This window comes from Plecotus auritus, assembly GCF_963455305.1.
Source record: "Plecotus auritus genome assembly, chromosome: 9".
NCBI lineage: Eukaryota > Metazoa > Chordata > Mammalia > Chiroptera > Vespertilionidae > Plecotus > Plecotus auritus.
In genome coordinates this window covers 123298178-123308189 of record NC_137783.1, presented here as the reverse complement: position 1 = coordinate 123308189, position 10012 = coordinate 123298178, and the positions used below count along the sequence as shown (strand labels likewise).

At 45.5% G+C, this 10012-nt stretch overlaps 1 pseudogene across 1 annotated transcript in view; it reads right to left on the bottom strand.

Annotated features, from left to right (window-relative positions):
• Positions 1–721: 721 nt before the first annotated feature.
• LOC308233706 (small ribosomal subunit protein eS26-like) overlaps positions 722–10012 on the bottom strand; it is a 28396-nt pseudogene continuing 19105 nt past the window's right edge. Inside the window, exon 2 of the transcript in view lies at positions 722–858. The product of the transcript in view is annotated as a small ribosomal subunit protein eS26-like (transcript). The remainder of the gene's footprint in view (positions 859–10012) is intronic.

Here is a 10012-nt window from a genome sequence, read left to right as displayed (position 1 = left end):
GCGGGTCCTTTACGCCTCAGCCCCTCTCTCACCTAATACTTGTCACCATTCCTCTCTGACCCGAGCTCTCCCTCTTCTTTGTCCCCTTCCCATTCCCTTCTAGTAAGTCGCTTCACTCTCTTTCCAGGCGCTTTCTACAGTCCCAACCTCCGCGCGCGCAGCTCTCTGCCCTTTCTCCTGCTCTCTTGCCTCTGCCTCCCGCTTTCCCCTCCTTCTTCTTCCCCCGTCCTCCCCCCTCCCTCCCAGCTTCCCTGCCTGGCTCGCTGCCTCCCTCGCCTCTTGTCTCATCTTGCCTGTGTTGTCTGGGAGGGGAGCCCTGCCTCCTCTCCCTCGCTCAGATCAATGCCCTGGCCACTCACTTTCTGATGTTGCACGACGGGAAATGCTTTGAATACTTACGACATGGCCGCTCACACTGATTGCCAAGATTGACAGCACTAACCATCGCCTTCACTTGTTTCAAGGGGGAAATCCCTAGTCTACCCGCTCTGCGCGCACCTCCCGGCACCCCAGCGGCAAACTTCTGCGGGTCAGCGCTCCCCCGCCCCAGGCGGGACACCCCCGCAGACTAGAGTTAACGGGCTGCGCCTGCCTCGGCGTTGCGGGGGGTGGAGGGGTTCCTCTCCCTTGCTCCCGGGGTGGTGCTAATTAACCTAGCATCGACTCCCCTTCCTTAAGATTTTTTTTTTATTTGTATCTTTCCCTTTTTCTTTAATGCCATTTACTCTCGAGGCGCAGCGCACAAGGAGCCCTCCCGTGCGGCACCATCCTGGAGCCCGCCCAGGTAACCGGGACGGAGCGAGCGATCTAGAGAGCGAGGGCGGTAGAGCGAGAGCGCGCGGCCCGTTTGTGAGCTACCTGTTGGGGAGTCGGAGGGGGCAGGGGCAGGAGCCCCGGGCCAGGCCACCGTCCCCCCGCGCCTTCCGCTCTTGCCCTTCCAGGCAGCTCCAGGGTTAGTTTTCCGGAGCTGGGACTTCGGGGCTGGGGTAGGACCGGCGGAGGGGCGAGAGCTGAGCGCGCGGAGCCCTGCGAGGGAGCGGGTGGCCGGGAGCGGCGGCCGGCCGCGCAGCCCGGGCGGGCTTCCGAGCTAGGCTGGGGAGGGGAAGGGGGGAGGAGCGGGAGGAGGGCGCTCAGCGGGCCCACGCACAGGGGGAGCAGAGTTGAGAAAGGGGCCCGGGCGTCTGCCGCTCGCCGCCGGCGGACACGCGGATCCCCAGGATGCATCCCCCTCTGGGAGAGTTGTGCCTTGTTCCGGAGGCGGTGACAGATCTGCGTGGCGGGTTTCTGGTTTTCTTGCCGCCCCCCAAGTCCCAAAATCCACTCCGAGAAAACACATGTTGTAGCTGTAGATAACTGTGCGTAGGACACTGAGGCCAAAAGAGCAGGCGACAGAGACAACGCAACCTTTGACAACAGAAAGCTGTTATCGCCATCCTAAGTATTCGTCCGGAAATCTGTCCGCCCTCTCGGCCCACCTTATTCCTTCTCCTCCACTTCCCCGTGTAGATATTCTAACCTATATAACTGGGAATGATATGAAAAAGAAGTCAGGTGGCTTAGAGAATGAATTTTTAAGTCTCCATGAACTTTGAGGTAGGTATCTCATTGAAGTTTGCGCAAGTGTGTGATGTAAGAAGCTTGTGCCTGCGTGTGTAGTTCTCTCTCTCTCTCTCTCTCTCTCTCTCTCTCTCTCTCTCTCTCTCTCTCTCTCTCTCTCTCTCTCAGCTTCTGCGTATGTGCTCTGTGAGGGTTCAGATGGGACCGCTGGGTGGTAATGCCTTTTGTTCCCACAAGAGGGCAGCATCCCGAGGGCTTTGTGAGCGCTGTTATCTCGTTATCGCTGCAGGCTTGGGTTTAGAGAAAGTTATACCAAAACTTTCAAATTGATATCACATCTTATTCCGTGATATTAAAAAAAGAAAGACACAGAGAAAGAAGGGAAAAGACAAGTGAAGAAGGAAGAGAGAGAAAAAAGAGGAAAGCAGGCAACCAGCCTACCTCGGGAGAGTCACACCAAGACTAGGGGGAGGGCTGTTTTAATTGTGGGTTTGGCCGACTGACGACTGGAGTGCCCTCCTCGGCTGTCTTAGTTGTAGCCGGAGGTCATGTAAATCGACCTTAAAAGAATGCATAAGCCATAAATTAAAATAAACCTTCACCCAAGGGCTGATCCATAAGTAGACAATATCCAACCTGGACAAAACGAGCTTTCCTTACGAGCCGACCTAAACCGCATCCCCCCAAAGAATAGAGACTAAATGCAAAGTAAGTTTCCCAGCGAATATTTTGTTTTCTTGAAAAGTGTTGGGTTGGTTCGCCGTGTGACTGACTGCGATGCCGCAGTTTTCCGGAGCGCTTCAGTGTTAGCCAGGCTCGGGGTGCGGGCGGTGGGGAGGACCCACTGGGTTTCTGGGCTTCTTAATGCTACCCCCACCCCACCCCCATTTTGGTTTGGAAACTTGGGCTATTTGTGGGTTTGACGCTGGCGGAGGGCGGGCGAGAGCCGAGGATCTCCGTCGCGCTCTCGTCCGGGGTGAAGTTTCCCGGGAGGAGTTCATAAAGAAAACCCGGGTCGCTAGAAAACCCACACGCTTCCTCCTTCCACACTCACCCCACCGCGGCTCTGCCGCAACTTTTCCGGGACCCCGCGCGAGTTGCCTCCAGCTCCCTCTGCTCTCTCCCTTCCCCACCCCTCCCCTTATTTTTGGACTTGGCTTTTTACGATCGCTTTGGAATAAACAAGCCGAATTCCAAGACAATCCGAAACCCAAGTGCTAATCTCTGGTCCTCTTTGCCTGGGACCCTAGGGCAGGCAGGGGTGCCGGGCCCGGCGGGGGCGTGTGTTAGCGGCTGCCCAACCCTGCGGGCGCGGGCTCGGCCTGGGGATCCCCGGGCCCTCGCACACAGTCGCCGGCACTTCTCCGTCCGGTGCTCTCCCACTCCGCGTCCCTGAGCCCGGCCGGCGCCCTTCGTCCTTCTCGGCGCCCTGCCCGGGGCCCGCCGGCCGCCGCACGCTCCGCAGACCCACCGAGATCTGCCACTCTGGGGCTCGGCCCAGGCCCGGGGGCGGTGCTGCCACCCGCCCGAGCCGGGCTGCTCTCGGGGGAGCCGCTTTTTTCTCTCTCCCTTCAAGGGCTGGCCAGAGAAAGGAAGGGGCTTGTGCAGAGTCTGCTGGGGTTGTGCTCGGGCGCCAGAAGGAGCGCCTGCGGCTGCGGAGGACAGATTAGCTCCCTTTCCTGGACTGTTTCCCTGGCGCTCCGAGGAGCTTTAAGATAAAAGCAGAGAATTGGTGTGTTCCGAGCAGATAAAAGGTGGTTGCTGAGTTTTATTTAAGTTCTCCGAGGCTGACCAAGTTGGAAAACATTTGTTTGTATGGGTTGTCAGATACTGAATGCTGCCCCCACTTTGGGGACTAAAAGGAAGCCTACGACTCTGCCGGCGGGGCTGCGCTGTTCGCGAGACGGGTCGTCCCCAGCTGCTTCTGGGTGTGTGACCTCCTCTGGGGGCCGTGCTTGAAGTTTCGGTCTCGAGACGGCCCGAAGCCGTCGCTACGGCAAACTGGGCTGGGCTCTGGGCCTCCGGCTGCACTGTCAGTGGGGCACTGGGATGACGTCCTGTCCGGGGCGCTTGACCCCGGCGCGCACTCCCGAGGCCCGCCCTCCTCCGCGGCTGGGCGGCCCAGCCAACAACCCCGCGGAGTCGGGATGCGAGAGTGCCCCTTCTCCCCCGCCTCCCCAGGGTCCCCTCTCGCCTGCCCTTTATAGTCACATGCCCAAGTCCCGGGTCCCGAGGAGAACAGACGCAGCCCCGCCCAGTCTATTTCTAGGAGGAGGGTTTGGTGAATAAAAAGGTCAAGTGGTTGGGTTCCGCGAGCTGGTCCATGGCGAGGGGGGACTGGACGGACACCTGGCAAGGACCTACCCGCCTGTCCCCCACAACCCTGGCGGGCCCTCCCCCCCACGGCTGGCCTCCTCAGGCCACATTCTTTCGCTAAGTGTGAGAGGCTGTGGGAAAAGCAATCCCGAGCCGGCTAAGAGCCGGCGAAGCTGATCCCGCGATGGCATTTTGTTTTGAACAGTTGCTTGGGTTGACGTTTCCTCATAAGGTAAGGTGTCACTGGACAGTCGGCTGCCCAAATGCCACATGTATAATTAGCCTGCGCACTCAGCACCTCGTCCCTGAGGCCCAAGGCCCGTAGGCACGGGCTTGGCCGACCTGGCCCACTCAGCTCCGTCCTGGGCTGCAGGATTTCCGAAGAAGGGTGAAACCAGCCAGGACAGCCCTGGGAGGCCCCTGCACCGCGGGAGACTGACAGCGTAGCCCTGTCTTTGATTTATCTCTCTCGATTTTCCTGTTCCTCAGCTCTCTTTATTTTTCGGTTGAGGGAGAACTACTGGTTAGAGGGGTAAACCAGGGGCAGGGTGCAGACTGAATGAGGAAAGGGGGTGCAGTGTGACGCGGTGGTGTAAATCTGGCAGTATACCGACTCTGCACACTCCGCCCATGGAGGGGGGCTGTTAGTGTCCCTCTATGCTCCAGTCCACCAGGGCTAGTCAAGGCTTGACATTGTGTCCTGGCTTGGGTAGGGGCTTCAAGCTTCTAGTTTGGATTGCTCACCTGTCTCTGTGCTCCCTCCCACCCCCACCCCAGAGGTCACTCAGCAAATTGCTATCTGTGTTCTGATTGCAGCTACTGCCCCCCTCCCCCACCCCCTCAGGCCTAGCCGCTTGGGGCTGCTAGTGTTCACTGTGGGGGAGCCTGGAAAGATCTGCTGCCTCTCCTTGTCTCACTCTTGTTCAGCTGTGCTTCTTAGGGGCAGTGTCTCGTCCTCTCTGTTTGTACCCAGATTGGTGCTTGGGAGTCCTACCTGGCTTCTCAGCCCCATCCTCAGGTCAGCTTTTGCATGCACTCTGGCGGAAGCCGGATTTCTGCAGCCATGAACATGACTTTCCCTCTATCTGTGCAGTCACGGTGGAAGCCAACACTCAGCATTGGGCACTTTCATCAGGCTCCCTCCTCCCCTGATACCTTCTAGAAGATTCTCTTTATTTTAAAACAAAAAAGCAAACATCCTAAATCCATCCATAAGTTTAGTGGGATAGGGCTAGCTTTGCTATGGCTGCAAGAGTGTAACCTTTCAGGTGGGAAGTGGGGACATGGTTTTCCTTAGTTGCATTTGATTTTTATTGAATCAATGTAATATTTCATGTTTTATAATAGGGGAAAAGTTATGACTGATTTCTTAATACTCTACCAGACCATGAATCTATGAGCTATATACTTTTGAGAGTATCTTTTTGAATACACATATGTGAGCACATGAGCAGTAGGCCTAATGGCATGTAGGTTTTTTTCTCCTACACTTTTGAAAACCTCATAACTGAAGACAGATTGTCCTTATCCTAAAACAACAAGAACAACAACAACCAACCAAAAAAAAAAAAATCATTCAGACTCTGAAAGCATGCAAGTGTGCACCACACTTATTAGATCTAGTTCATTACCAAAGGCAGTGAGTAACCAGGATCTAGCTATTGCCAGGCCATTAATTCCCTAAGCAAACTGACATCCTCTGCTGCTTTTCTCAGGTACTATCAACACACCCTTCTCCTTTGCTCTCCCACCATATCCCCTCACATATATAGCAAAATAAGATAGTTTTTTTTTATTGTTTGTCCTATGTAATGCTATTCTTAGTGGTTTTTTGGGAAGTAATCAGAAGGAACTTTCTCTTGGTGTATATGGTTTTTTAAATGCAAAATTTATGAATTTGTTATTATGGAGCATGATACAAATTCCTATAATAGTATAATATGTAACTATAACACTCAAAACATTATACTATAAAGAAAAATAAATGTAAATATTAATTAATAAGACACTATCTCTATACCTTAAGCTGATTCTATACTGGATTCAGTAACAATAACGGGAAGAAATGACATTCAGTAGGAATATAATATCGTCTGTTGGATGTTTTTTCATTAGTAGCAGAAAGCGACAGATATTTTCTTTAGTAAGGGAAAAGCATATGTTTAAAATATGACCATATCTGTCAAGTTCTTCTTTTAAAGCTTTAAAATACTATTTTCAAAACATAAATGATCAATTTTGGTGGCATTATGTCTGTTTCTATTTGACTTTTAAAAAGGAATTATTGGTTACTGATAAAATTGCTACACATATCCATTTTCTATTGAAGAAATTAGTGATGTTTTAAATAATTCTGTTTCAATTAACACAATAGGTACTGGAATAAATGAATTTTTTAAATAAGGTTTTAATATACATTGGCATTAAGCCTTACTTTTAATATTTTCTATACTTTTTAGTTATGTTATTTATCTCTAAGTTTGAAAGAATTCTCTTGTTAGTCAAAGAATTCATATATACTTTTTAAATATTCACAAACAGCATTCTCTAAAAGTATAGTACAGTACAACTGAAATTTTGGCTGATATAAGAGCTGTTTGTTTAAATATATTTAGGGGTGCATATATATCAATTGATGTTTTTGAAGTCAAGTGAAACATTCCATCAAGCTAATGTGTCTGAGAGTACCATATCAGGCACAGACAGGTACTAGAAATGATAAAACACAGATAACATACAGCAAGATGATTTGCAGATGGGACGTATTATCTGCTGTCATGAGGTTAGATGGGTCATATTACTGGTTTTTAAAAAAACTAATCTAGGTTATTTCAGAATTATCAAGTTATATAGGTATATGAGATTTAATGAAAACAGACTTTATTATAGAAACTTGCTAAAATATGAATATTGCTTTTTAGAGGAGGAAATAGACTATTTTTGCATTTGGATTGCTTCTTGTTTAAGAAATATGGCTCTCCCCTATTTTTTTTTTTCCTAACAAGGAAAATAATGCATTGAACATTTTATGTCTTTATTCTAACTCCACATTTTCTGCTGATTATACTCTGACTCTCAACATACTCAAAAAAAAAAAAAGCTGTCATACCACTATAGTCTATGAAAAGCAATTTTATTAGATGTAAGCACATTTTAAATGTATATCGTTTTCACATGAGGTTCTTCAACTGTGATTTGAAAACTAATTGTTTTGGTAAGAATTATTTCAGAAACTTTCATCATTTTCTCATTACATATTCATTATTCATTTATAGGAAAAGTGTTTTTATTTTCCTTGTTCTGTGGAAGAGGGTAAAAGCTTTTCAGCGAATTACTTTGTTCGGACATTTAGTCAAACTGGAAGGAGTTTTAAACTTGTGGTATGATTTTTGATAGAGCTTTTCAAATTTTAAATACCCATTGTTATAATTTGGATAAAAATATCAATTAAAGAATGTGCATGGAGGTTGTAAGATGGGGGTATATAATTTAAATAACTACAGACTCTCTCACCTCCACAAAAAGGATGCTGCCCTGTTTTTCCTCAAATCTGTGGTAGTCTCAAAAAGGGAACATGAAACCTTAAAACCTCAGAGAAACAGTATCGATTCAATTCTTAACTGCAAATCCTTCATATCATTGCTCAAAATATCCAACTTTTCATCAATATTAGCCATTCTTTTTATAGTGACACCATGCTTAGTAAAAAACTTCTAAGCACTGAGGTCAGGTGTTGAGATTGGATTCTAGTTTATTTTTTATGAATCAGATAAAGATTTCTGTGCATGAGACCATATGTGAAGATGAGAGAACAAGAACATTTCCATATCAAAGGCAATATATCTGAGGCTGCATGGTAATTAAAATGCAGTGGTTTGGACTCTGTGCACTAGCACTTAAACAGAGCATCGCTGGGACCTTGTGCATCATGCAGGCGGTTGCCTCTTGCATACTTCTTGAAATACACTTATAATTTTGTACAAACATTTATGCCAGTCCACACTTTTCTGTGGATAATTTGTATTTCATCCAAACCATTCAAAGTAGAAGTTATTTTTTGAGCTACCCCCTCATTATGGCTTTTGTGCATCAACTATTTTTATTCCAGTTGTTTGTATTTCCTTTTACCAGAATGATGGCTTGTTTATATTCAGATTCTCTTCTTGCTCCTCTAAGACCCCTTATATGTCACTCATATTTTACTATTCACTCAAAAAAACTTTCAATTTTAGGAAAGATGTGAATTATTTTCTGAGGTTAATTGTAGATGCTGTAATCTATTATAAACTAATAAACTACATTTAAAATGCCAATCGCCCAGTTATTTCTACTTTATAATGCTAATATATTTAGTCATCCTCACTAACTAGCACAGTACATAATATTGGAAAAACTTTCTTTTTACAATGCTTAAAGATCTCTGAAATATTCTTCCTTATATTTTAATTGCATAAAAATGTGTAGTGGCATTCTCTTACTATTTCAAGGGAAAAACAATTATTTGAAATGATAGAAATCTTTATCGGAAGAGTTATCTTTGCATTTATAGGGAGATGCTTGATTCTTCTTATAAAGAACTGGTTAGCATCTTAACCTGTAGTTATTTAAGATAGAATAGTGAAATAAAATCTAATAATTGGTAGTTCAATGTTGTGTATGTTTTAGAAAATTTTGCATCTTTGCAACTAACTTGAATTTGCTGCTCTGTAATTTTCTATTTCTGTATTTGTGCTCTATCTGTGAACATTCTGGTCTGGTGGCAAGGACTTCACTGGTATGTTTTATTTATCAAGCTCTCCTGGTCTATAAAGCTTTTAAAACGTTTCTCTGGATGGAAGCGCCATGTATTGAAGAAGCCTAATGTGATATAATGGGATTCTTTAAGAGTTTTTGTGTTTTTAAACTGTTTTGGACCAAAATTACTTAAGTATATTGATTTGATGCTGTTCAGTGATGACATATGCATAATAAATATAAGGTAAATTCAAAGTACAAAATATGATTCGCTTCTATGCAAACATTCTATATTCTCTGATTCCAACTTCTTGATCTGTTTCTTCTCTGAAAATCTCACAAGATAACCTTTGAAGCGATCTATTATCCCTTATACTTTAATAATTTGTTGTTTCTAGTCACCTTAAAGAGACTAATTGAAATTATCTATTTTGAATATATCCATTCAAATGCAAAGTGGAATTTTAGTGCTATTTGTGATTTTGACTTTACTGAGCACAATCTCTTTGCTTCTTTGAAAAGTAGTTCTTCAAAATCAGACAAAGAAAAATAAAGATGCTTTACAGTATGTGAAAAAAAGAAAATGCAACAGATATAAAAAAAATGATGAGCACAGGTTTCAAATGGAACTCATTCTGAGGCATGGTTGCAAATATTTCATTTTATACTTCACAAACAGGTCATTGGGTAATGTGATTGAGCCTTACTAAGTTCTAGGCAACCTGAAGGGCATTTTTGAATCCATAGTCTTTATTTGTTAAGAATTTTCTCTTGCCCTAGCCGGTTTGGCTCAGTAGATAGAATATCACCCTTCGGACTGAAGGGTCCCGGGTTCAATTCTGGTCAAGGGCACATGTCCAGGTTACAGGCTCGATCCCCAGTAGGGGGTGTGCAGGAGGCAGCCAATCAGTGAGTGATTCTCTCTCATCGTTGATTTTCTATCTCTCTCTCCCTTCCTCTCTGAAATCAATAAAAAAAATTAAGAAAAAAAAAAAAGAATTTTCTCTTCTACTGAAAATTTTTAATATATGGTAGGTGGGGAAATTTAGGCACAGTTGTCATTCTTTTCCAGTTGTACCAAACAGGTCATTGGTATAACTGGAGAAGAATGTTCCTAACAAAGAGAATAGTTCTTTGTTCTTTCTTGGGAAAAATATCAAAGGGCAGGAATGCTGTTATTTTCTTATAAGTAATCTCTAGCTATTTCCATGAGCAATGAACCTTCTCTGTAGAAGTTAGCCACCCCATTCACCCCCCCACCCCAATATATTCTTGGTGTAATCCATTTCTTCATCTCTAAAATGGGAGTTGTAATAATATCTACACAATAGGGTTATTAGGATTAAATGAAATAAATGAATGGAAAACACCGAGCTCAGGGCTTGTCATAAAATAAATACTTAAT